At 39.6% G+C, this 27,838-nt stretch overlaps 1 pseudogene across 1 annotated transcript; it reads left to right on the top strand.

The window, feature by feature from the left end:
- The first annotated feature begins 265 nt into the window (after positions 1–265).
- Positions 266–27,642, top strand: LOC311082228 (scavenger receptor cysteine-rich type 1 protein M130-like; annotated as a pseudogene). The gene is made up of 26 exons: positions 266–336; positions 2,511–2,589; positions 3,848–3,884; positions 6,286–6,588; positions 6,743–7,057; positions 8,410–8,712; positions 8,802–9,116; positions 9,227–9,541; positions 9,771–10,085; positions 10,195–10,860; positions 11,017–11,319; positions 11,945–12,016; positions 12,123–12,437; positions 12,527–12,727; positions 12,826–12,921; positions 13,406–13,462; positions 13,565–13,633; positions 13,787–13,837; positions 13,947–14,021; positions 14,979–15,042; positions 24,857–25,155; positions 25,339–25,701; positions 25,739–26,056; positions 26,232–26,528; positions 26,950–27,264; positions 27,368–27,642. The product of its transcript is annotated as a scavenger receptor cysteine-rich type 1 protein M130-like (transcript).
- Positions 27,643–27,838: the final 196 nt, after the last annotated feature.

Raw genomic sequence — 27,838 nt, forward strand, 5'->3', positions numbered from 1 at the left:
TCCTGAAGCAGCAAAGGTTTATTTTGCCTCGTATCCTCCATCCTCCACTCTCACTCTCTTTGCTCTAGCGTCTCTGTGTTTTTGGCTGCTTGTTCTGTATATCTGATCTTCGACTGTTAAACCTGTGGTCTTCTGGCTTGGTGTGTTTGAGTTGTTTTCCATCCTGATCTCTCTCTCTCTCTCTCTCTCTCTCTCTCTCTCTCTCTCTCTCTCTCTCTCAGGTCAGTTTCTGTGTGAAGAGTCTCGTCTGGGAGAGGCAGCAGTAATGGCTCAGAAAGCTGCAGAGCTGGACAGTTCTGAGTTTGACGTGGTGTTCAGCGCTGCTTATATGCTCAGGTGTGTGTGTGTGTGTGTGTGTGTGTGTGTCAAACATTCACATGCTACATCTGCACACTTTTGTTTCAGGTGGACTCCACTTGTTTCATCATTCACATAATTGCCCTCAATCAATCATTAATATATTGATGACTGTTGATAGGGCTAAAATTGTTTAATATCAGGCTTTTTACCAAAATATTTAACCACAATAAAATTTTCTGTTCGACCAGAAACAATCATACAGAATTTTCATTATGAGAAAGAACCGAACAATTCTGGTTCCAGTAAGAGATCAACATGGAGACACTCTCTCCTGCCGTAAAACAAGAACAAGACGCTTATCTCGTTTCTGGAATATGTGTTTTGCTGCCATTTATTGGAAGACAAGACTAACACACTGCAGTCTAAAATGCTCATAGTCTCCCTTGTCCGCCTGTCTTTAGAATAAGAAGTGTTTTGCCGCATCTTGTGTGTGAATAACGCATTGCCACATTTAACGCACATGCCCATGGCTGCTGCTGTAGGCCTAAATACTTGCTATGGTGAATGATATATAGTATATGATATAGTGAACATGTTTTTAAAAATATGCCAAAATGGTTGATACTTTTTACTAAGTTACTACATACTAAAAATTATATACTGATCAAATATAATGAGATTATGTACTTGTCTTCTTGCCATGCTGTAGAAAGAGTTAACATGTTTTTTCTTGTCCATTTAAAATTTAAGGAATTTTCCTTACTTAAGAAGTTAATATTGCTGCATTAGTTATGTTTGCATAGCTGGAAACTTCATGTGTTTTAAAGTTTGATCAGTTATCACCATAGACTGTAAAAAAATATATATTATCACGCTGATTGGACTATATCCAGAGGCAGAACAACAGTGACGGCTAGCGTAACTCTGTGGTTGAATGCTAATGTGATAAATCCGTCAAAAATCCGTCCTGATGAAGAAGCAGCCCGCTCTGGCAGGTGTGTGTGTGTGTGTGTGTGCATCCTTACTAAAGTGTCTCGATATGGATCATCAATACCCAAAACAAGGTGCTTTAGCAGAAATGCAGTTCACTGGCTCTCTCTGCTGGTCACAAGGTGAACAACATGCTTATCTTCACTGATAATTATGGTTTTTGTGGGCCACCTGAAAGAAACCACTTTTGGTTAAATTAGGTAAATTTCACAATAGTTACAAGAATGTTTTTGATACATACATATATATATGAAAGCTTTGACAAAATTAACTTAAGGAGAAGTAGTTTAAGGGTCTTTTCTGCCTTTCGTTAGTTTAATAAAGGCTTACTTGTGCACTGTGCTCTTGGTAAACATTTACATTTTTAATAGCTTTTTTCTTACTTGTTAATGTCATGCTAACATATCTAATAGACAGTGTTCAGAGTTAGTTATCTGTGCTTTTATCTCTTCTCTGCAGGTGTTGGGCTTTGATGCTGTAAATAAACTGGAGAGTTTCCTGTCTCCTATAAGCTGTGTGTGTGTGTTTCTGCATCCCCTCAGTCTTGATGGTTGGGGAGGAGGAGCTCATCAGCACTGACTGTTAGATATATATGGAGAAAGTCATAAAAGCCTGGTCTGATTTGTCACTGAAGTTGTTTGATGATTTCCTCTGTTCTGTCTAATAAGGTAACAGCGAGTGTGATTGGAGGGTTTTGAACCTCTTTCTCTCTCATTAAGGGGGCTGAGAGAGGACGCCTGTACTTCTGTATCATCAGTGCGGAGAAGCTTGTACTGGATGTTGAATTAATCAAGCAGAGAGAGATGGAGAGATGCCTGACACTCATTTTACTGTCTTCAGTTATAATACTCATCACAGCTGGTAAGTAGACGTGAAATGAAACAGATTAACTGTTTTAAAGATTATTTTGTATTTTAATTACTTAAAATTAAGCTTGACTGTCATGTGGTGTCTCAAATGACAAATGGATAATATAATATAATAATAATGGATAATAAGGATTTTTTCTACAGAAACCCTAAGAGGCATGCATTATTATTTTTGTCATTTTGTACACATTTTCTCTGGTCAGCTGCAAACTATTTAACTGCATGTTAACTGCATCATCGCAATACACAGATGAGCCAAAACATTACATGACCACCTGCTTAATAGGCTGCAACGATATTTTGGTAGGTAGCACGTATCAAAATTACGTCCACAATTATGTCCTGACCTAGAGTTTCCCAGCAGAACATTGCCCAGAGCATCAAACTTGTCGTTGTCCCACAGTGCATCCTGGTGTCATCACTTCCCCAGGTAAACGGTGAACACGTACACGGCCGTCCACGTGATGTAAAAGAAAACAGGACTCATCGGACCAGACGACCTTCTTCCACGGCTCCAAGGTCCAATTCCGATGCTCGCATGCCCATTGTAGGCGCTTTTTGGTCTGATGCTACACAGCCCCATACGCAGCAGAGTGTTGTCACATTTCTCCTAACCTTCATTAACATTTTGTGTGACTTGTGTCATGGTAGACCTTCTTTTGAACCAGACAGGATGGCATTCGTTGCCCTTGTGCATCAGTGAGCCTTGGGTGCCAACACCCTGTCGCCGGTTTTTGGTTTGTCCCTCCTCGGACCGCTGTTGGTAAATTCTCACCCATGCTGACCGGGAGTATCCCACAATATTCTGACGCAGTCGCTCTTGTCAAATTCGCTTAGATCTTTATTCCTGCCTATTTACATCAAACACATTGATTACAAGAATTTATTATTTTCTTGCCATCTAATAGACCTTAATATGTGGCCTTGTTAGGAGATGATCAATGATATTTGCTTCTCCTATGAATGGTCATAATGTTTTAGCTCATCAGTGTATAACCATACAGACATCTCAGTCCTTCATGTTGACTGAAAAAAGAATAATGCATGGCACCTATTTTGCAATTCCTTTATACAATATAATTTTAATAGCTAAAGATATCCAGCCCTGCACTCTCTCTAGTTTCTTCATCTTTCTTTTGCTTCTGCTTAATATTTAGTCCATGTGGATGTGAGGCTGGTTGGTGGTCACAGTCGCTGTGCTGGTAGAGTGGAGGTTCTTCATAGAGGTCAGTGGGGAACAGTGTGTGATGATTTCTGGGACCTTAAAGATGCTGCAGTGGTGTGTAGAGAGCTGGACTGTGGAGAACCTGTAGATGCTCTGAGTGATGCTCATTTTGGACTGGGATCAGGACCAGTCTGGATGAGTTATGTCATGTGTACTGGATCAGAGTCTACACTGAAGAATTGTGGGTCATTGGGTTGGGATAAACGCAATTGTAATCATAGTCAAGATGCTGGAGTCATCTGCTCAGGTAAACTATTTTACATATTCTAAGTCATATTTGTGTAAGAGATTTGTGTGTCTATATCAGTTTCTAAAACTTAGGTTAATTAAAATTTTATTTACCTTCCACTATTCAGTCATTCAAAGACCAAAATAAAATTGAGTTGACAAATTATGATCTTCATAAATGAATATATAAATATACTGTATATGCCTTGTTTTTTGTTGACTGTGTCTTATTTAGAAGTCCGGCTGGTTGGAGGTTCTCGCTGCTCTGGGAGGTTAGAGATACTTGATGATCAGTCGTGGGTTTCAGTGTGTGACGCTGCCTTTGACCAGCAGGATGCAGAGGTTGTGTGTAGAGAGCTGGACTGTGGGGCTCCTGTACAGGTGCTGGGAGAAGAAGCTTTTGGCAAAGGAGACGCTCAGATGTGGACACAAGAGATTCAGTGCAGAGGAAATGAGTCTCAGATTCACCTCTGTCCAACGTCACCATCACACAAACACAACTGTTCTCGTGAACACAACATTGGCTTGCTTTGTACTGGTAGGAGTTAGTTCGAAATGCATTATTTATTAAAATGCTGTTTTAATTATGTTGCCTCTCTCCAACTCTCTCTTTCTGAGTGCATGCTGGGAGTGATTGGGCAAAGTGTGATGAGTGTGAGTACATGTGACCACAGCATTTGGCTGGTATGAGTGCTCTTATCCTATAGTGTATTTTCTAATTTTCCAATGTTTGTTGTTTTTTGTGCATTAAGATGGATAAGATTCATTGTTAAGAGTAGCCTTGTGACCAGAGCTTGGAAGCAGACAAATCAGCGACTAATCAGCAACAAACCTGTCTGAAAGCATGAACTTTCGATTCTGCACGATCAAAAAGTGGATAAAGTAAACTGATAAATGAATGCAATTCAAAGGTTGGGGTGGGGGTAACACTTTATAATAACAATCAGGTAATAATTTATAAATAACTTATAACTGAACATTAACAAAACATTCATAAAATGTTAGTACATCACTTATTAATAATTTATAAACATATAGTCATGTTTTGTAAATTTTCAGTTCATCATTGACTAATGGTATTTATAAATGAGTTATATAAAGTGTTACCGGTGGTTCTTTAAAATCAGTTTTACATTAATAATTTGATTGAAATCTTTAAATTAGGTTTTCTCATTGCATTCATTTATTTTTTGATTTCAGATGTTTAATTTCATTTTGGCAAAATCAAAAATGTCTGTTTATGCTACTTGACAAAAACTATGATTCATTTTTATTAATCAATGAGAGAGCTTTTGAAATGGCTTGGTGTTACGGTGGTGCGATATTTTTAGTGTCATAAATTTGTCAAGAGACCAATCTCTCACTCTCTCGCTCTCTGTCTCTCTATGTTACAGACCAAAGGAATGTGAGACTGGTAAATGGTACTAGTCGCTGTGCTGGTAGAGTGGAGGTTCTTCATAGAGGTCAGTGGGGAACAGTGTGTGGAGTTGGCTGGGATTTGGCTGATGCTGCAGTGGTGTGTAGAGAGCTGGACTGTGGAGAACCTGTAGATGCTCTGGGTGATGCTCAGTTTGGACTTGGATCAGGACCAAACTTAATAAAAAATCCAATGTGTAATGGATCAGAGTCTACACTTAAGAAATGTGGATCCATGCAATCGAGTATTCATGACGAGTGTCTTAATAAGAGTGCTCAAGTCATTTGTTCAGGTAAGCTAAATGTTTTGTGGTGTTATAGAAAAACAGCTGTCAAAAGCAGTCATATATATATAGAGTGGAGATTTTTTTTTTTGTTACTTAATGCCTATTTTACCATTTGGACATAAAATAGATGAGAACAAACAGAGAATGCAAATACTGAAGTTTAGGGGTCGGTTCAGGGCTAGTACCTTATTACCATGTTATTGTAATAACTACAGGAAGTATGCACCTGACTTAATTTAAACTAGGTGTCCCCGACAACTCCAATATTATCCTCTGACTGCCACTGCCACTCTGACTGTGTCGGCGACCCCTGATGCCAATATGTAGCTACTCTAACCACATTGAAAAACCTAGCCTAAGAATTATATTATATAATAATTGAATATTCTAACAGTTTATATAGAATAGGTACAGTACATGGCCAAGGTAACATGACTCATTACATGATTTTTTTCTGTTATATTTTGTTATATTTAGTTAGCCGCTAGCCATGTCCAAATGCTTCCGTAATTTCAACACTCTAACTTTGGCTAAAGTGTTGGTACATTTTGTTCTCAAAAGCATATAAATGTTAATCCTGCAAGAACATTTTTTTTTAGTTATGATTTTAAAAAAAATTCACAGTATGTACATGTGAAACACGACTGTAAAATAAAGTGCTACCCAAATGTTTTTACTGTATTTTTTTAACTGTAGTGTATGTATATAATGCATTAATTAACATACAAAAAACAGGGATGTCAGCAAACCATAATTATTCAAAATCATTAATAATCTTTTTTTTTTTGGTAAGAGCCATTTTTGTAGCTTAGTTTTAATATAGGTTAATTTATTTATTTTTGAAAAAGGCACATTTTACAAAGAAATTCCCTATGTTTTATGTGTATTTTGTTTTAAAAGGTTAAGAAAAATAAAATAACTGATGTAAGTTTCATTCACTAATTCAAAAGCTTTTCTTATGTTCATTCAGAAGTCCGGCTGGTTGGAGGTTCTCGCTGCTCTGGGAGGTTAGAGATACTTGATGATCAGTCGTGGGTCTCAGTGTGTGACGCTGCCTTTGACCAGCAGGATGCAGAGGTTGTGTGTAGAGAGCTGGACTGTGGTGCTCCTGTACAGGTGCTGGGAGAAGATGCTTTTGGCAAAGGAGACGCTCAGATGTGGACACAAGAGATTCAGTGCAGAGGAAATGAGTCTCAGATTCACCTCTGTCCAACATCACCATCACACCAACAGAACTGTTCCGATGACAACGGTGTTGGACTGATGTGTGCAGGTTTGAGCAGTTTTTTCAAATTTAAGCAAGTAAAATCAAATTTAATTCCCGTAAAATGTTGAATACATATTAACTTCAAAATAGTTTTTTCCTCTCTGTGTGATGCATTCCCTTGTCAATATCTTTTTCTTGGCTCTTGCTATTCATTATATAGATAATTTGAGAGTAAGGCTGGTTGGTGGTCCCAGTCGCTGTGCTGGTAGAGTGGAGGTTCTTCATAGAGGTCAGTGGGGAACAGTGTGTCATGAGGACTGGGATATGACTGAAGCTGCAGTGGTGTGTAGAGAGCTGGACTGTGGAGAACCTATAGATGCTCTGGGTGATGCTCATTTTGGACCAGGATCAGGACCAATTTGGACAAATCTTATGTTATGTACTGGATCGGAATCAACACTGAAGTACTGTGCATCAATACAGTGGGGTTTTTATGACTGTGATCACTCTAAAGATGCAGGAGTCATTTGCTCAGGTTAGCTGCTCCAAATCCCACCATTTTTTTTATTATATATTATTACAGGGGTCATAAACTGCATTTTTTATTATTTTATAATGTTTCCTGAGGTGCACTGATAATGTTATTATGATTTTTACATCAAAAATTGACATCATTTGGAAATCAAAGGCCATTTCCTACCCTGATTTGAACACTCTGATATGAAAGGGGCGTGTTGGAAGGGGCGTGTCTGCTGTGAGGCTTGAATGTAAATGGCCACTGCTATGATTGGCTAGCATCTTGCATATAAATTCAACAGAAGTGCACACATCTAACGGGTAAAAAAGCTCAATGAGGGTGCTCAACCACAAAAAAAAAATTGGGGGGGAAAAGTTGGCACACTATAGCTCCAAACATAGAAAAATATTTATTTCATGTTCTCACCACTGGTGACGGTTTGAGCCAAGTGGCTCTTTATCAGACAACACTGATAAGCCCTTATTTACACCAGAACTACAGAACTATCCTACATCAAATGACAAACCACATATTTCATGTGAAATACATATTACATGTGGAACTTGCTCTATGGAACTACGTTATTACTATTACAGCTATCGATATTAATCCTGTATCTCTCTTCTCATCTCACTAACACACCAATGGGCGGATCCGAAGACCCAGTGATGTAGAAGTAGGCGTTGATTTAATTGTGCAGAGGCAGTCTTTCATCGCACTATTACATAATGGTTATAATGCAACATAATTCCAAACGAGTCGTTTTCTGAGCTTGGATTCAATAAAAGCTGTTTTTGGACTAACAAGGAATTTTTGAGTTCCGATTCTTACACAATGCTTTTACAGTACAATGATCTATCAAATGATCAAGGAAATTTGTCATTTCCCAATGCATGACCCCTTTAATGATCTACCAATCATAAAGGGATAGTTCATCCAAAAATGAAAGTTCTTTTATTTTTTTGCTCACCCTGAATTCGGTCCAAGCCAGAAGGACTTTCATCGGTATAACACAAAATTTGAATTTGTTTTTGTTTTTTTGATGGTCCATGTGGCATGTGCTTTATTTTATAAAATGACATCTAGAAGCTTTTGTGTGAGTAATGCATGATATTTAATGGTGATTTATTTATTCGTTTGCTCGTTCGTTCGTCAATTTGGTAGTCGACAAGCCCAGTCTTGATTAACTTTCAGTATGTTGAAAAGAGTGGATATAAGAGAGATAAATTATTTAGTTATTTAATTATTATTTTACCTCATTCCTTTTTTTTTACACGATTCTCTGTGCTAGAAAATGAATGACAAGAATTACACAAATAGATAAAGTTTATATAAGTAGTTTCTTCTTTTTTTTAAATCTTTTGCTTAAGGTGTCAGGCTTGTTGGAGATTCTCACTGTTCTGGAAGAGTGGAGATTTTTCATGGAAACACCTGGTACACAGTGTGTGACGCTGCCTTTGACCAGCAGGATGCAGAGGTTGTGTGTAGAGAGCTGGACTGTGGGGCTCCTGTACAGGTGCTGGGAGAAGATGCTTTTGGCAAAGGAGACGCTCAGATGTGGACACAAGAGATTCAGTGCAGAGGAAATGAGTCTCAGATTCACCTCTGTCCAACATCACAATCAAATAAACACAACTGTTCTCATGATGATGACCAGGGGCTGCTGTGTGCTGGTAAGAGTTAAAATAATATGTGAGTAATATCTATTAAATATCCTACTTTTATTCACAGTCTCCTGATTTATTTCGTTTGTCACATATAGGTGAAAAAAATGTGCGGTTGGTTGGTGGTAACAGTCGCTGTGCTGGTAGAGTGGAGATTCATCATAGAGGTCAGTGGGGAACAGTGTGTCATGACTTCTGGGATTCGGCTGATGCTGCAGTGGTGTGTAGAGAGCTGGACTGTGGAGAACCTGTAGATGCTCTGAGTGATGCTCATTTTGGACCAGGATCAGGACCAATTTGGGTGAATACTATTTTATGTGCTGGATCTGAGTCAACACTGAAGAACTGTGGATCATCAGGATGGAGTATACATGTCTGTACTCACAGTTTGGATGCCGGGGTCATCTGTTCAGGTAAATGACGCTTTGCATTCCACACTTGTTGTTTCCACCTGTTGCCCAAGAATTTGTGTTGCCGTGTATTGTGTTGAAAAAATAATTTGTGGTTCATGTAATATAAACAGGTCATAAACCTTCCAGACTCGTTAACGGATCTCACCTGTGCTCTGGGAGGTTAGAGATACTTGATGATCAGTCGTGGGTCTCAGTGTGTGACGCTGCCTTTGACCAGCAGGATGCAGAGGTTGTGTGTAGAGAGCTGGACTGTGGGGCTCCTGTACAGGTGCTGGGAGAAGATGCTTTTGGCAAAGGAGACGCTCAGATGTGGACACAAGAGATTCAGTGCAGAGGAAATGAGTCTCAGATTTCATTCTGTTTAATATCATCATCACACAAACACAACTGCACCAGTGACAATAATGTGGGCCTGATATGCTATGGTAAAGTATTAATATTAAGTGTCTCTTTATTTGTTTTTATTTTTACTGATTATATAACTTTCTTTCCCTAAGTGTTTTTTTCATTGTTACTGAATGGTTAAGTAATATTTGACGACGCTTTACATTATATTGCACACATAAAGTAAAGAATTTTCTCAAACAAGATTGGTTTACATGTTATATGTTTTCTTTTTAATAGGCATTGTAATGACAAAAGTTCTTTGCACAGGTTACACTGATCTCAGACTGGTAAACGGTTCAGACTCCTGTTCTGGAAGAGTGGAGCTTCGGTTCCTCAATGAATGGGGCTCAGTGTGTGATGCATGCTGGGATATGAGAGCTGCCAGCGTCCTCTGTAGACAGCTGAATTGTGGGATTGCTGTGTCTGTTGTGGGATCAGACTGGTTTGGAGAGGGAAGTGGTGAAATCTGGGCTGATGTGTTTGATTGTGACGGGAATGAAACAAAACTCTCAGAATGTTCCGTCTCTTCATGGAGTCGAGCTGAATGTTCTCATGGACGAGATGTTGGAGTCATTTGCTCTGGTAAACTTATTTGACACACTACTGAAAAACTCTATATAATATATAAACACTATTTTATATTGTTGAAACACAAGTCTTACTTTAGTAAAACATGAGATCTTCTCCTCAGGTTCCTCTCTGGCTGTTCATGATGGTCTGGTGCGGTTGTCTGGAGAGAGACAGTGTGAGGGGGAGCTGGAAGTTTCCATCCATCAGGTCTGGAGGAGAGTTCTGCTGGACTCCTGGAGTCTCACTGAATCCTCTGTGGTCTGCAGACAGCTGGGCTGTGGCTCTGTGCTGAACTTCTCCGGCTCCTCTTCATCCAGTCCTGAACACAGTCATGAGTGTGTGACGGGCTTCCAGTGCTCTGGGAGTGAAGCTCAGCTGTCAATCACCTGCCTTGGTGAGAACAACAACATTGGGCAGATTATTCAGTTGTTAGTGATCAATAATGTGTTTTTCTCTCTCTGAATATCAGGTCGCGGGTCCATCAGGCTGGTGGGTTCTGGGGGAGACTGTGCAGGGAGGCTGGAGGTTTTTCACAGCGGCTCATGGGGGACAGTGTGTGATGATTCCTGGGATATTAAAGATGCCCATGTGGTGTGCAGACAGCTGCAGTGTGGAGTGGCCCTCAGTAACCAGCAGGTACCAGCCTGGTTTGGTCCTGGTTCTGGACCCATATGGCTGGATGAGGTGGAGTGTGAGGGGAATGAGACGTCCCTGTGGAACTGCTCTTCTCCAGGCTGGGGGAAACATGACTGTCAACACAAGGAGGATGTAGGAGTCGTGTGCTCAGGTGAACACAACTAAAAAACAAAACTATTTTGTAACATTTAAAATCTAAAATATTATTTGGTATATTTCAGTCATCCATATATATATGTAAAATTCAGTAGTTGAAATAAATGGAGTTCGATGAAAGCTATTAGGTTGTGTTCATGTTTCCATCTAGAGTTTAAAGAGATCAGGTTAACTGAGGGCTGTGAAGGGAATGTGGAGGTTTTCTACAATGGATCCTGGGGTAATGTGTGCTGGAACCAGATGGAATTAGACACAGTGAGTCTGATCTGTCAAGAGCTGAACTGTGGAAGATCTGGTGCTTTTTCCAATTCTATAACAAGGGTGGAATCAGCTCGTAACTGGCTGGATAAAGTAAAATGTCGACAACATGATACAAATCTGTGGCAGTGTCCGTCTTCACCCTGGGGACAGAATGACTGTGGTGAAGATGAAGTGGCCCAAATCACCTGCTCAGGTAAGGTATAATATATTCTCCACCTGAAGTGTTGCCATGACAGATTCGAACTTCCGTTGTCCTATTTCTGGTCTCCATGTTAATACTAGATAAAAACAGCAACTGAATTAATTAAACAGAAACTTTTTAAACACTACTAAGAATACAAATAAGCTCAGGGTCAAGCCAAAAAAATTAAGGAATTCTGTTTTGAGCACTACCCCACAAACATGTATGAATTGCATTCTGTGCCAAATACAGATGAGACAAAAGGAGCATGGCTTGCAGCACCATAAGTTAAAATACTCCCCAAATAAGGTATATGACTGCTGCTTATCATTTTGGGGACAAAAATCCCACTGAACTTCACTGCGATCTGCAGCTGTATTGGGAAATTAATGCCCACCTGTTATCAGTGTAGTTTAACTCAGGCCGCTTCATGTCATCTACTCACATTGAACTCTTGACAGCTGCGACACTGCCAAAAGACAGTCATTGCAACACTGTAAATTGTCAGCATTATGGAGACATATCCTTTTTTTGGTAACACTTTACAAAAAGGTTTCATTAGTTAACATTAGCATGTTTATTAATAAACATTAACAAAAATGAATAATGTTTATAATGCTCTAACTTGTGAATCCAGAACATAAAAGTCTTGAATCCCCTCAAAGCTATTTGACATGGTCTACATCTCCCTACCAGAGACAGTGTTCAGGTATGATGGCGTTTGTTAATTTGATGGCAAAGAACATCATAACAGTCATGTGACCAGAATAGTACTCTTCTGGATATTAATGTGTTGTCTTCTATGTGCAATTTAGAACGCCTTCCTCTCAGACTGAGTGGAGGTTTGGGCCGGTGCTCTGGGAGGCTGGAGGTGTATCATAACGCTGTGTGGGGTTCAGTCTGTGCTGATCTGTGGGACATCAGCGATGCTCAGGTGGTCTGCAGGCAGCTGGGTTGTGGAGCAGCACTGAGGGCTGATGGGAATTCAGTCTTTGGTGCTGGTGAAGGTGTTGTGTGGCTGAACAGAGTCGAGTGCAGAGGGAATGAGATTCACCTGTGGGACTGTCCTCTCTCCCTGAAGAACCACACTGACTGCTCCCACAAAGAGCACGCTGGACTCACCTGTGCAGGTCAGAGCAAAACACTGAGCAATTGTAGTCATTTGAATAATATCTCTGTATTTGCATGAAATCGAATGTGTATGTGTCTGTTTTGCCAGATTTGTCAGTGTCCACTACTCCTGCCACAACAACATCAGCTTCTCCTCCAGTTTCTCAGACAGTGCGCTCAACATCAGTCACTCCTCCACAAACTCCTCCAGTGTCTCTCTCTGTGCTTGTGGTTGTACTGGGAGTTTTGCTCTTACTGCTCTTAGTGCCACTGCTTATACTGATTCAGCAGAACAGAGTGATGAGGAGAGGTAGGAGAGATCCAGAGACTGTCATATTGTGTCTTATTCAGTGTGTGATCAGTCATGTGTTGTGAACTGACAGCAGGTTTGTCTGTCTACACTCACAGCTCTCTCTAAGAGGAGACACAAGACGAAGACTGAGGCCGTTTATGAGGAGCTTCATCACAGACCCACTAATAGACAGATTTTCTTCACTCAGAGGGGTGAGTAAATGTCATAGAGTCTGATTTTAGGAGATCATAATCACTTTATTCATAGCGGAGAGTAGAGTTAATCACATAGATCCATTTGAGGGACTTTTGTATGTTATCTGAAATTATACAGTGTTAGTGTTGAGATTCAAAGGAAGTGGAGATTTTGGCTGATTTTCGATTGTGAACGTGTGTGTCCGATGAATCTACTTCTCCATAATAGGAAGTGTCCTTTCAGAAGAACAGCATTCTGGGTATGAAGATGCTGATGAGCTTCTTTCAGGTTAGAGGACTCAAATATAAATCAATATAACTCAAATCTTATCTTCTACATACAGAAATGAATGAATGTTACAGTAAATTAATTAAAAACATTCACTTAGCAGGTTACTGAGTTTAAATTATATAAACCTTTCAGCATCATGTAATAATTCAGATAAGGATTTATTTAATCTTTTGTTTCTTTCATCTACTCTTTTTAAAGCAAATTTTGCAGGAGGAGCCTCACCTGACTACTATAATGACATCTCCACCACTGAAGGGTCAAATAAAGGTCAGTGACTTGAACTCATTTCACTAAATTAAATGAACTATTGGGCCTCTGTATAGTAAAAGCAGTTTTTGTTTATTTCCTCCTTGCTGTTAACTCATTTAGAAGAGCAGCAAATCACACCTGAGAATTATGATGATATAATCACTGTTGGACTGAGATCTCGTGATACAGGTTTATTTCTTATTATCATTTACAGGTTTTAACAATATAGATTTATATGCATAATTATACATTTGCACTGTTTCAAAATCCCAAATTGTGCACATTTAATGGATGCATTTAATTTTTCATTATTTTGTTTATTTGTCTCTTTTGATTTGCCAGAAAATTATGATGATGTCATCATTGTACGACAATTCTCCAATGATAAAGCAGGTGTGGGATTCAAATTACTCTCAAATTACATTTTTTTTTCTTTGTTTGTTTATTTGATTGTCTTATTGTCAAATTATAGTGGCATTTATACTCATATAATTAATAATAGAAACATTTATATCAGAGGGTGTTCAGGAGGAGTATGATGATGTGAAGAATATCAGGGAATATAGTGACATGTTTGGTACGTTACTGACACCTTTTTACCTTATACTGAACGTTTACGTTTAGTTTTTTATAATCACTTTCAAATATAAATTTCTGCGATCATGATAGTTCATTTAACTTGACTGCCAATTTTGATGTGTTCATTTGTAATGCTTTTTAAAGCATATATTGATAAATTATTTTGCTCTTGTTTTCTAATAACAGACTATGATGATGTGGAGGAGGAGCCAGGAAAACAGGGAGGGACTTTATAACTGAAACCACAATCACTGCATCAAATCTTTTAAAGCATTTAAGTTTTCTGCAGAGTTTAAGTGTCTTAGATACAAGTTTCCACTGCTGTCCACCAATCTTTTATGTAACATTTTGGATGCTTTAACTTCCACTGCTCCAGTCTTTAATATTTCACAGCATCTTCAACCTATAAAAAATATCATATTTCTTTTGAATGTAGACCCACTGATGGTGGAAATATATATTTAGCTAAAGAACATTGGAATGTACTTTGGGAAATAAGTTTACAAACAGCAGCTGTGATCAAGGATCTTTCCCTCAAAAGAATGTAATGACTCTTTGAACTGAGCAGAAGAGCATGTTTGTTCACTTTATGTCCCGCAGAGGGTTTTTTACAGTCAGACATACACAGCATGTACATTTGTACTTGTTCATTTGTTTTATGTACTTGTTTTATATTTGAATCCAATTTTAATGTTTTTATTTTATTTATTAATTTTAATGTTTTCTAATTAGCAATTAAAATCAGACTGGCTATGTGCATGGATATTATGTCATTATTATTGTATTGTGAAATTGGGGAATGTTGCAAACTTTTTTTGTACACAAAATGCTAAATTCAATAAAGTTCTATGAAATATTGTAAACTGTTATTCTGTAGCAGTACTTTGATATGTCTCTCTGTCTCAGTGTTTGTGGTCAGCAGTTAGTTATCAGTGCTTGTATCTCTTCTCTGCAGGTGTCAGACTCTGGCGCTGTATGTACACTGAAGTGTTTCCCACATTCACTCTCATGACGGCTGGGTGAGTTTATCATGAGTGTGTCTCCTCAGTAAAGTGTCTCTGTAAGGTGGAGGAGGAGTCCCGTTCATCAGCAGTGGGGTTACACTATATTGCCAAAAGTATTGGGGCACCCCTCCAAATCATTGAATTCAGGTGTTCCAATCACTTCCATGGCCACAGTTGTATAAAATCAAGCACCTAGGCATCCAGACTGCTTCTACAAACATTTGTGAAAGAATGGGTCGCTCTCAGGAACTCAGTGAATTCAAGCATGGTACCGTGGTAGCTTTCCACCTGTGCAATAAGTCCATTTGTGAAATTTCATCACTACTAAATATTCCATGGTCAACTGTTAGTGGTATTATAACAAAGTAGAAGCAATTGGGAACAACAGCAACTCAAGTGGTAGGCCAGGTAAAATCAGAGCGAGGTCAGACGTACAGTGCGGAGAAGTCGCTAACTTTCTGCAGTCACTAGCTACAGACCTTGTAACAGAGACAGGTGTGCCAACTGCCACAAAGAGGCCCCAAAGATGTTTCAAACAGTAGCAGCACCACTGCTCTGAATGTACCGGCAGATGGAGGCGTAAAAATGAAGTCAAAATTTCGGTGTTTATTCCAATAGAGTGCAAGTGGTATTTACAGTGAAAATCCCAAAAAGACGAAACAAAAATAAAATAAACTGTTCAAAGTTATTCGCAAACAAACTTTTGGCTATGCCAATAAATTGACCCAAAACAGAGCAACAACTACAAACCAACTCACACTAACAACACTGAGAGGCCCTCTTAAAAAGGCTAAGCCCCTCTTACTTGGACTAAACCATTTAGTGATTAAAGGTAATAAAGAAATTTAAGAAAGACAAAAAAATAGATTTAACAGTAACAAAGAGATAAACTGTTAGAATAATACAAAAATATATAAACATTGGAAACAAAACAAACTCAATTAATTATTAATGTTTAACAATGTTTAACGAAGGATCAAACAGAACACAAATCTCCCCCACACTGTGCCTTCTATTGGCGGGAAAGAGATCTTCAAAAATGGTGGCAGTTACTGTGACCGGGTTTTGTCTGCTGGTATGGGAAAATGTTCCAGTACGCAAGTATGACAATTTATATTATGCAAGTGGTTAATTGAAAACAACAAACATTTAACATGGTTACCGGTCTTGTTTGATTTCTTAACACAATACATAAATTAACATAGTGAAATTAATGACTCAGTAAATGTTAAACTAAAGAAAAAGGGCATGGTGAGGACAGGAACAACACTAAATACACAATCAGTCACACACACATATCTGTGTTAACTGGTGTTAAAATTTGCGCAAAACAGATAATGTGTTATGTTAGTATGAAAACTGTATGTATGCATGTATCTTCTGAGACCACGGTCATAATAAGAGTCCTTTTACAAAATAAGAGTCTCTAGTCACAGAGCCTCACTGTGACATTTCCCCCTCCCTCTCCAGACACCGCCTGTGGTGTCCTCGAGAGAAAGTCTGCAGAGTAATTTTGTGACCCTGACTTGTGCAGCACCTCAAAATCAAACGGTTGCATGGCCAGAAACCACTGCGAGCATTTGTGTTTTTAATGCGGCCTAACCAGGCCAATGCTCAGTGATCAGTTTCCAACCGGAATTTTCATCCAAGCAAATAATACCTTAAAGAGTCCAGGGCCCACTTAACAGCAAGGCACTCCTTTTCAACAGTGGATTTAGTTTACCTCTCTGGGCAGGAGTTTCCTACTGATGTATATAACTGGCTTGAGTTGACCTTGTTCCTCTTGAAGGAGTAGGCTACAGCACCAATGCCATGTTGTGAGGCATCAGTCTGTACTGTGAACAGTTTCCCAAAATCAGGACTCTGAAGAATTGGCTCCTGACATAGTGCGTCCTTTAAGTCTTTAATGTCCCTGACAACCTCTGTAGTCCCATTTAGCCACTTGTTAGCAACAGCATTTTAAAAGACAAGTAAAAGCTTCTAAAAGATCACAAGAGTGTATTACTGATGTATTTTATATTGTTGAATGAAACGTGAAAATATTGTGTTTTTGTGTTTTGAGCTTGTGTTAACCACAGGCCTTATTTCAAGCATTTAACCAAAAACCTATTCAAAAAACTCATTGACTTCAGGCTGATGGAACCGAAAGTGCTAAAATGCTAATATGTTTCTGTGTCTACCTGTTTGGCCTACAAAAATACATCATCCCTAGTCTGGCTATCACCAGACCAAGCTCAATCTTTTAAGATTGAACATTGGTCTGGGGAGTCTGCTATGTATTTTCAACCATAGACATAATAGAGAGTAGACGCCCTATTGGCCGCTGGGCGCAAGAAATGCGGCCGCCATCTTGAACCGGTCATACTCCTAGTTGCTTAGCAGCAGAAGAAACAAGATGCCGAGCACTGTGCAGCATATTCCTGCTCAAATCGGCCGACCATCGCAAACAGGGCTCTGGGGATTACTTTTCACAAGATTTAACTTACTATTGGTTGTATTTTGTGAATAGAATATTACCAGAGAGTTGAGAAGGAGAAAGGATCTTTGATATTACTGTACTGAATTCATAGCCAGCTAGTTCGGTATTCAGTGAGGTATGATTAATTAAATGCGCTAACAGCTCATTGCACCTGCCAAACAGATTACACTGAATGGAGCGGGTGACCGGTCCAAGATGGCGGCCCCATGGCGCGTCAGCGCCAGTAGGCAGTAGCGGTCGATGCAGCTTCTACTCTCTATTATGTCTATGGGTTTACCCAGTTTACATCATCCCTGCACCACTCTATACAAGGGCGCTTAGCAGAAATTAAGCACACAGGCTCACTCTGCTGGAAACAAGATGAACAACAAGCTCACCTTCACTTTGACGATTATGGTTTTTGTGGGCCATTTGAAACAAACCACTTTTGTGCAATATGAGAATTATCTTGAGAAAGTGATGAGATGTTTCACACAATACATTTTCTGCCTCCTTTTTACTTTTTTTAAAATTGCTATTTTGCAATAGTATTTAATTTAAAGAGTTGACTTTATTACGTGTTAATATCATGCTAACATATGTAGCCTATACACTAATATCACAGTTATCAGAGCTTTTATCTCTTCTCTGCAGCTCCACAAGATACTATCTTGAGGCCACGAGTTACTATCTTGAGGCCACGAGTTACTATCTTGAGGCCACGAGATACTATCTTGAGGCCACGAGTTACTATCTTGAGGCCACGAGTTAATTGAGGCCACGAGATACTATCTTGAGGCCACGAGTTATAATATATACAGAGCCCCCGCGGATATAACCGCGATTCGCGCATCACTATAATAATTTTGTCTGCTTCTGCATCCATTGCATATCGAGCTGTTTTACTTCATTTTCCGGGCCTGAACGTCTACATTTGGTTGTTTTGGCAGTGTATAGTGTAAATGCAAATATCAGATACGGATCACTTTTAAAAGATGATGTAAGCGGGTCGTCAAAAAAAATCAGATATAGTCAGCAAATCGGAATTGGGCATCAAGACCTGCAGTGTAAATGCAGTCTTTGCAACGCCTGTCACTTCTGTGGAAGTATGATTTTGCAAAACAAGGTGCTTTAGCAGAAATGTAGTTCACTGGCTCTCTCTGCTGGTCACAAGGTGAACAACATGCTTATCTTCACTGATAATTATGGTTCTCTTACGAGAGGTTCTCTCGTATTGCGTAAGTAGCTTACGCTTCGGGAAAGTTCTCTTTCTTCGAGATCTGAAGCCAAAAAAATTATCCTTAATTTTGCATTTATTGTCAACGCAGTGCAGCGGCAGGCAGACCAAAGCAAGCTGTTTAAGCGTGCTCATTGGCTGCCAGGCGGCAACTGCTTAAGCCTACCAGTGAGCCCGGCGTGACGTCACACCCAATGAGGGCGCTTCGCGCCCTCCACACCCTTCTAACCGTCAAGAAGGGTGTGGCCAGTGTGTATATATTGAGGGCTCACAGGCTGAACTCTGATTTTCTTGTCTTCAACGAAGCTCTTCGCATCGCTGGATCTTGAGAAGCCGCCGCCGTCGAAACCAGCGACCAGCAAGCTTAGGACAGCGCCTGAGGAAGCCGGCCGCCTTCAGCCATCCGTGCCTGCTACGCTATCCGGCGACATATCCTTTTATTACTGCTGTTCTAAAAGAGCACGAGGCGTTTTTGTCAAAATACCTCGTTTTTCCTGCGGCTCGTGCCGCGCCCCGCTCAGCAACGGAGACCGCCATCTCTTCTGCGCTCTCTGCCTGGGCCGCGAGCACGCCGCCACCGCACTCTCTACGGGCGGCTGCCCCGAGTGCGAGGAACTTTCAATGTCGACCCTGCGGGCTCGACTTGAAGTTTTCGACCAAGCTGTCGCTTATGGAACGCCAAATGGGTCAAATTTCGCCACTAACGAAACGCCTTTCATTCTCAAAACGCCGGTGTTTACGGCGTTTAAGACGAAAAGACGCCGCAAAGTACGGCGTTCTGTGGTACAAACGCCGCAAATTACGCCGTTTGCAAAGCAAAATCGCCGTCATTATCGGCGTTTTTTTGATCCAGCCAATGACGCCGTTTCTGACGCCGTAGGCCATCCATAATACGCCATAATTTGCGGCGCTTCTGTCTGGCAAAGACGGCGTAAAAAGCGGCGTTTTGTATAATATTATAATCAGCCCCTCCCTTTTCTTCAAAGTTCAGCCCATCTAATGAAGCAAATGGACAGACATATGTAGTAGATTGTCGATCTGAATGATCGGTTCTGTTTTTCTAACTTTGTTAGGACTAGTGTTTGGACTTTTATCGTGTCATATTTTTTATTTCTTCATTGGGCGCGTGTATCCTTCTTTTTCCTTTATCATATGTGGGTATGATTTTAGCCTCTGTTTACATTCATGTCTGTAAAATACATTAGATTTCCCAGCAATCTTACTACGTTCAATAGGGCATTGGCCTGCGTGCACAGGCAGCGGTATCATTTTGCTCTTAATGACAGGGGTTCGGATCCAAGGTCCGACCGTATTGTTTGTTTTAACCCAATGTTTGGGGTCATGAGCCAAAGACGAAGATAAAATCACTCGCTCTTGGCTGAATAACTGTTGTAGCTTTAATAAGAATCAGTATACCGGTATGCCTATATTTAATTCAAACAGTGAAACTAATGTTTGTTTGTTTTTTTTACATTTGATTATTCAGTTTCTGTTGTTAAATAACCCTAATGTAGGATAACTTGAACCCCTAAACCCCGTGGTTTACACTGATGTTAAAATAACACTTCTTATGCTACAGTAAAACACTGATGTTCACTTTTAGAAGTTGTAGGGATGTTTTCTTGTCACAAAAAGAATGTGAAACACGTACATGGGTTATATCATTTTAAATATATTTTAAAGATAATTTGTTACACACTTTAAGGATTATCATATGGCATATCGAATATCGCATTATTTAATGAGTTATCGCATTTTTCTTCAATATTGTGCAGCCCTATTCTGTAGCCTATTGATGTGTAACAAAAACATTCACTGTACAGTAGGCTACTCACCATCGAAGGCGGCTATTCTCCAAGTGATAGTCATTTATAAATATAATGTTTCAAAGTTTCGTTTTGTGTAGCATATGAATTTCCTGATAGGCGGAGGGTGAACCAAAACGCGCTTCCCATTACTTTTTCCCATACTTTTCACCGTGACTCCCCTCTCAATATCCGCTCTTTGCCAGTTTCACATTTATGTTTAAATATTATAATAGGCTATTGTTATTTTATTTCATTTATGTTGTTGATTATGAATAGTGAACAGCATGAGTAAGAGCTATAGGCCTAGCCTACATCCATGCGCAATATGACGGGACACATGAAGATTTTAACCACTTCATTAAGTTTTGTTTTGTAGACAGACTTTATTACAGAATTTCGTTTTGTATGATTTGTATCTTAATTTTATTCAACGTTTCATCAAAAAATGGCCTGGATTTAATAAAAAAAGAAGCAAACCAAGAACATCGGGTTTGGATTAAAGTGAGTAACAAACGAACCATGTTTCCGCGGCCTTTGGGGCCGAAACAGCATGTCTTTCTGCTTTTAATGAATGTCTTGCATGTCTCTATTACAGCAAGCCTCTAGGAAGTTATGATATTTGTGGTTTTAAAGCAATATGCTGTATTGTATAAAGTGGTATAAATAAACATGGTGCGACTCGACTAGGCTATAGAGTGCTGAACTGCAGAAATGGTCCACATCACTATATGACCAGACCAGACTTTTTTTTATTTTTGTATGGCTTGAACGAGACGTCCGCAGCAGAGTTTCCGCTAGAAAAAAATGGTGCCGGTCAAAGTGACCGGCAGTGGTTTCGTTTTCCGGACATTTTGATAATATGCCGGTCAAATATCGCCTCTTAATTAGTCAAGTTGAGGAAAACTGGAGGCAGGCTATGTAACTTAAAAAATGACATAATCAGGCCATATAGAATGCAACATGTTTATTAGCCTAACTTTCAAATAGACGGAAAAATATATGAACGTCCGATTGGCGTCAATCAACGCCAATTGTTTTTACTATAGTTTCACATTCATAGTTTAACAAACCAATCCCCCTTCCCCACATAAACTATCTGAAGCCTATTGTTTTTACTCAAGCGAACTTCCCAGTGTCTCTCCACAACTTGCAATGCGCATAAGCCGCGTAACCTTGTTCTCCGCAAGGCGACTTCGCTGCTTCGTCTTGATCCGATTCTGCAGCGAGAACCCCCTCTCTGCAGGAACACTCGAGACCCATTTTCTACTATGGTTTTGTACGTTTCTTCATTCGGATCTATTTGCGATCCATTCCATTCTAAACAAACAACGCAGTTTATATGCTTCGTCCTTGTTTCATTATTCATTAAGATAATAATTAATAAATGCACGCATAATTATCAGTGAACTTGATAAATGTTGCAGATATGTTTTGCTATGCATGCACAAACAAATGCCTTTCAACTTATGTGCAAAATTCAGAATAAAATGAATGTGCAGCAATTTGTACAAATAGAGAGTCTAGGTCTACTATACGTGTTGTAGCCATTAAATAAGCTCATTTAGTTTAATATTTGTTAAAATATTATAATGTTATTTTTTAATTTATGTGGATTATGAAAAGTGAACCGCACGTGTAAAATAGTATGCGCAATATCGAGAGAAATGGAGCGGGTCAGACATGATCTTGACCACTTAATTAAGTTTTTTGTTTTGTAGAAAGCCTTTTTTGAAGTGAATTTCGTTTTGTATAAATTGTATCTTAATTTTAATTTTTTTTTATCAACCAATTGCCTAAATTTAATATAATAATAATAATATTTTTTAATATAGCAGACGATAGGCCTATGACGGCGCCCGCGCGGTCACTTGCATTGCTCGTGAACGGGAGCGCATCTCATCCTAATTTAACGAAACTCGGCGCGTAGGCCTCACAGACATGAAATATATCTTAAGAAAGCTTGAAATGTCTTTTTAACAATTTAAAACGAAAAGAAATAGGCTACTCTCTGATTATGTAATCCATGATGTGCATTTCTCTCTATAGGCGCGTTCACTACGGAGATGGCGATCGTCAACCTCATCTTTACAGCTGTTGTTGCTGTTAATAAACTAAAAATAATAGGCCTATAATTTTAGTCGCTGTCCTCAGTGTCCAGAAAAGCGCTGAAATGGAGATGAAGGGGAACCCGTTTTTATTTATTTTTTATTTTTTGGCTTATCCAGTTTTCTGGAGGCCCACCTACAATCAAAATCCTGTGCAAGTGCTTCGCAGCGGTCTGATATCAAGAAATAACAGACCGCATTCCACATTGGAATTCAACCAAGCCATGTAATGTTTAATAACTTTCAAACGGTAGAGCCTTTTCCTTTATAACATAGCCAAAGGTCGGTGTATTTTTGCTTTATATATTTTAGGCTTATTCTCAAATTCAGATTGTTTTAGGGGGGCGGGATTATTAGGCAATTTTAATCGGACAATTTGACCGGAGAGATTTAATTTTGTCGGACATTTCATTTTTTTTCCGGCCAATGTCCGGCAATTACCGGACAACGGAAACCCTGGTCCGCAGATCCCGCTGCTTCAAGGTATTTAAATAAGACTAATAAAAAAAACACTTTTTTTTTTACTCTTTTTTTAAAAACAAGTTTTTAATTACTCCAGTAAATAGGCAATTCCAAAAGTGCTGAGTCCAAGTTTGACTGAAACAATTAAATCCAAGATTTAATTTTAGAAAAATACAATAGGCTACAATTTTTTTTTTTTTTTTAAATACACATTTAAAAGAAAAACGTAATACAATAATTAGCATTAGCCATTATGGAAATACAGACATCTCACAACTCTTTATTATTTACAGTCCAAAAAAATAGCATGTATTAGGCTATAATACGAGAAGATATTTCTTACAGTTTTCCCATGTATTTTTTACTGAAGCATTGTATTGTATTGTGTTGTGTTTTAGGGTTAAGGAAAATTCGAATTTTCCGTTAATTTTCTGAATTTTCTGTATCAGAATCAGAATTTCTGGCGTTATTTTTAAGGGACCATTGTGGAAAAGGGGGCTAGAGATGGAAAATGTAATCGTCATTTTTTGCCAAGACTCTAAAAAATGCTGGGTTGTTTTAACCGAATGTTGGGTCAAATATGGACTAACCCAACGTTGGGTTAAAAAATGCAGTTTAAAAATGGACAAATTGCATTGTGGACAAAATCAAAAATGGACAAAAATGCAATTTAAAAATGGACAAATTGCATTGGTTACTTTAAAAATGTAACCCAACGGCTGGGTTTGTCCATATTTGACCCAACATTGGGTTAAAACAACCCAGCATTTTTTAGATTAAGATACAAATCATACAAAACGAAATTCACTTTATTTAAAGTGAATTTCGTTTTGTATGATTCGTATCTTAATTTTAATCAATGTTTCATCTTGTTTTAATAGTGGCAAAAAATGACCATTACATTTCCCATCTCTAGCCCCCTTTTCCACAATGGTCCCTTAAAAATAACGCCAGAAATTCTGATTCTGATACAGAAAATTAATAATTTAGTGTTACCAAAAAAGAAAAAAAGAAAAATTATAATCTTATAATCGTCATATTGTATGACATCAGAATGAACTGTTAAGTTAGTACAAAATATATTATTCACTGTTAGCAATATTAATTTCCATTTTACGGCAATGGCAGCGTGATAATAAATAATTTATATGTGAAATATATTGCAGTCTTGTATGATGGTCAAGAGCAGCGGTCGGCCTCGCTTGGGCTGGAGTCATCTCTTGTTTTAATAGTTCAATAGTTTAGGAAGGCTCTACCTCCTTTCGTGGACTATCCTGGGAACTGCTAAAAGAGCTTTATGGTCTTAAAAAGCGAAATGGACTATATCGTGAACACAGCACTGTAAGCGGGCTTAAAACAGTTGCTACACATCCTCATACAAGCTGTCATTTCTGTAATAAGTAGCCTACCGCCTGCTACTCGATCAGTTGTCAGCTATTGGGTAGTCTTCCGAAATTTAAAAGACAGACCAATACAAAAGAAACGAAACGAAAACAATACGGTCGGACCTTGGATCCGAACCCCTGTCATTAAGAGCAAAATGATACCGACAGACGCGTCCAACATGGGTTGGGGAGCGACTCACGAGGGCAGTCCGATTTGCGGCCCATGGTCGAACACGGAGAAAAGCCTTCACATAAACTGTCTAGAGATGCTGGCGGTCGAGAAAGCGCTGAAGCACTTTCTACCGCTTCTACGGGGACACCATGTGCTAGTTCGCTCGGACAACATGTCAGTGGTGTCTTACGTGAACCGCCAGGGCGGAATCAGATCCAGACTCCTGTTCTGGAAGAGTGGAGCTTCGGTTCCTCAATGAATGGGGAACAGTGTGTGATGCATGCTGGGATATGAGAGCTGCCAGTGTCCTCTGTAGACAGCTGAATTGTGGGATTGCTGTGTCTGTTGTGGGATCAGACTGGTTTGGAGAGGGAAGTGGTGAAATCTGGGCTGATGTGTTTGATTGTGACGGGAATGAAACAAAACTCTCAGAATGTTCCGTCTCTTCATGGAGTCGAGCTGAATGTTCTCATAGACAAGATGTTGGAGTCATTTGCTCTGGTGAGTCCATATTACCGGAAGATTCACTGATCTCAATACATGTGTAATTTCATGTTCTTTTCATACTGAGAGATAACAATCTTTCTGTTATTTATTTAAAATGTACAGCAAAATGTATAATTTGATGTAAAGTATATTCTCAGACTTGCAATATTTTAGTAAAACATGAGATCTTCTCCTCAGGTTCCTCTCTGGCTGTTCATGACGGTCTGATGCGGTTGTCTGGAGAGAGACAGTGTGAGGGGGAGCTGGAAGTTTCCATCCATCAGGTCTGGAGGAGAGTTCTGCTGGACTCTTGGAGTCTCACTGAATCCTCTGTGGTCTGCAGACAGCTGGGCTGTGGCTCTGTGCTGAACTTCTCCGGCTCCTCTTCATCCAGTCCTGAACACAGTCATGAGTGTGTGACGGGCTTCCAGTGCTCTGGGAGTGAAGCTCATCTGGAGAACTGCAGCTCTCCACAAACTCTCCACTGCAGCTCCACACAACAGCTGTCAATCACCTGCCTTGGTGAGAACAACAACATCTGGGCAGATTCTTCAGTTGTTAGTGATCAATAATGTGTTTTTCTCTCTCTGAATATCAGGTCGCGGGTCCATCAGGCTGGTGGGTTCTGGGGGAGACTGTGCAGGGAGGCTAGAGGTTTTTCACAGCGGCTCATGGGGGACAGTGTGTGATGACTCCTGGGATATTAAAGATGCCCATGTGGTGTGCAGACAGCTGCAGTGTGGAGTGGCCCTCAGTAACCAGCAGGTACCAGCCTGGTTTGGTCCTGGTTCTGGACCCATATGGCTGGATGAGGTGGAGTGTGAGGGGAATGAGACGTCCCTGTGGAACTGCTCTTCTCCAGGCTGGGGGAAACATGACTGTCAACACAAGGAGGATGTAGGAGTCGTGTGCTCAGGTAAAAGCTTTGTTATTAAAAGCTTTGTTATATTTGTTATTCAGTAACATTTAAAATCAAAAATGTTTTTTCCAGATATTTCAATCAGCCATATAGGCTATATGTACCATTCAGTGGTAGAAATGTATTGGGGTTGGATGAAAGTTAAAGTTGATTCTCATACTTTTCCATCTAGAGTTTAAAGAGATCAGGTTAACTGAGGGCTGTGAAGGGAATGTGGAGGTTTTCTACAATGGATCCTGGGGTAATGTGTGCTGGAACCAGATGGACAGAGACACAGCGAGTCTGATCTGTCAAGAGCTGAACTGTGGAAGATCTGGCAGTGAACCCAGTTATTCAGAGGGACTGAAGTCTCATAATTGGCTTGATTATTTTAAATGTCGACGTCATGATTCCACTCTATGGCAGTGTCCATCTTCACCCTGGGGACAGAATGACTGTGATGATGAAGTGGCCAAAATCACCTGCTCAGGTAAAATTATATGTAACTGATTTAATATGGTCTGAAGTGGTCATGTTTATTTAAATATGATTATTTTATGTCTCATAGATTATATTTTTTCTCCAAAATGTTCTTAAACACCTTAAATTTTATACAATATAAAATCTTTTAATGTTGTCATTTTATATTATTATCATTGTTTTTATCTCAGAGGATGAGAATTCTGAATCTATTCGGAGTCATCTGACTTGTTCTACCTCACCATCTCCTCACCAGAGACAGTGTTCAAGTAAGTGTGATTTTTGTGTATATTTTTTTTCATCTTAAATTGTTTATATTTCAACACAAAATAATTGTTTATTCCACATTAAAAAATCCCACACAGTTGCAGTGTGTTTTGTTGTGACTGGTGTGCTGAAGCTGGTCAGTGATGTTTCTGTGTGTGATTTAGATCATGTTCCTCTCAGACTGAGTGGAGATTTGGGCCGGTGCTCTGGGAGGCTGGAAGTGTATCATAACGCTGTGTGGGGTTCAGTCTGTGCTGATCTGTGGGACATCAGCGATGCTCAGGTGGTCTGCAGGCAGCTGGGTTGTGGAGCAGCACTGAGGGCTGATGGGAATTCAGTCTTTGGTGCTGGTGAAGGTGTTGTGTGGCTGAACAGAGTCGAGTGCAGAGGGAATGAGATTCACCTGTGGGACTGTCCTCTCTCCCTGAAGAACCACACTGACTGCTCCCACAAAGAGCACGCTGGACTCACCTGTGCAGGTCACTGCAAAACACTGAACAATAGTTGTCATTTTTACATCATGTTAATGCTACTAATTATATATTTGCATCATTTTTAATCTGTCTGTGTCTGTTTTGCCAGATTTGTCAGTGTCCACTACTCCTGCCACAACAACATTGACAACATCAGCTTCTCCTCCAGTTTCTCAGACAGTGCGCTCAACATCAGTCACTCCTCCACAAACTCCTCCAGTGTCTCTCTCTGTGCTTGTGGTTGTACTGGGAGTTTTGCTCTTACTGCTCTTAGTGACACTGCTTATACTGATTCAGCAGAACAGAGTGATGAGGAGAGGTAGTAGAAATCCAGAGACTGTCATATTGTGTGTTATTCAGTGTGTGATCAGTCATGTGTTGTGAACTGACAGCAGGTTTGTCTGTCTACACTCACAGCTCTCTCTAAGAGGAGACACAGGACGACGACTGAGGCCGTTTATGAGGAGATTCATCACAAACCAACAAATAGACAGAGTTTCTTCACTCAGAGGGGTGAGTGTCATAGGTTCTGATTTGTGGAAATCAACAGAGAAATCACTTTATTTAGAGGGCTGAGTGG

The sequence above is a fragment of the Abramis brama genome (genome assembly GCF_963993115.1).
Source record: "Abramis brama genome assembly, chromosome: 4".
NCBI lineage: Eukaryota > Metazoa > Chordata > Actinopteri > Cypriniformes > Leuciscidae > Abramis > Abramis brama.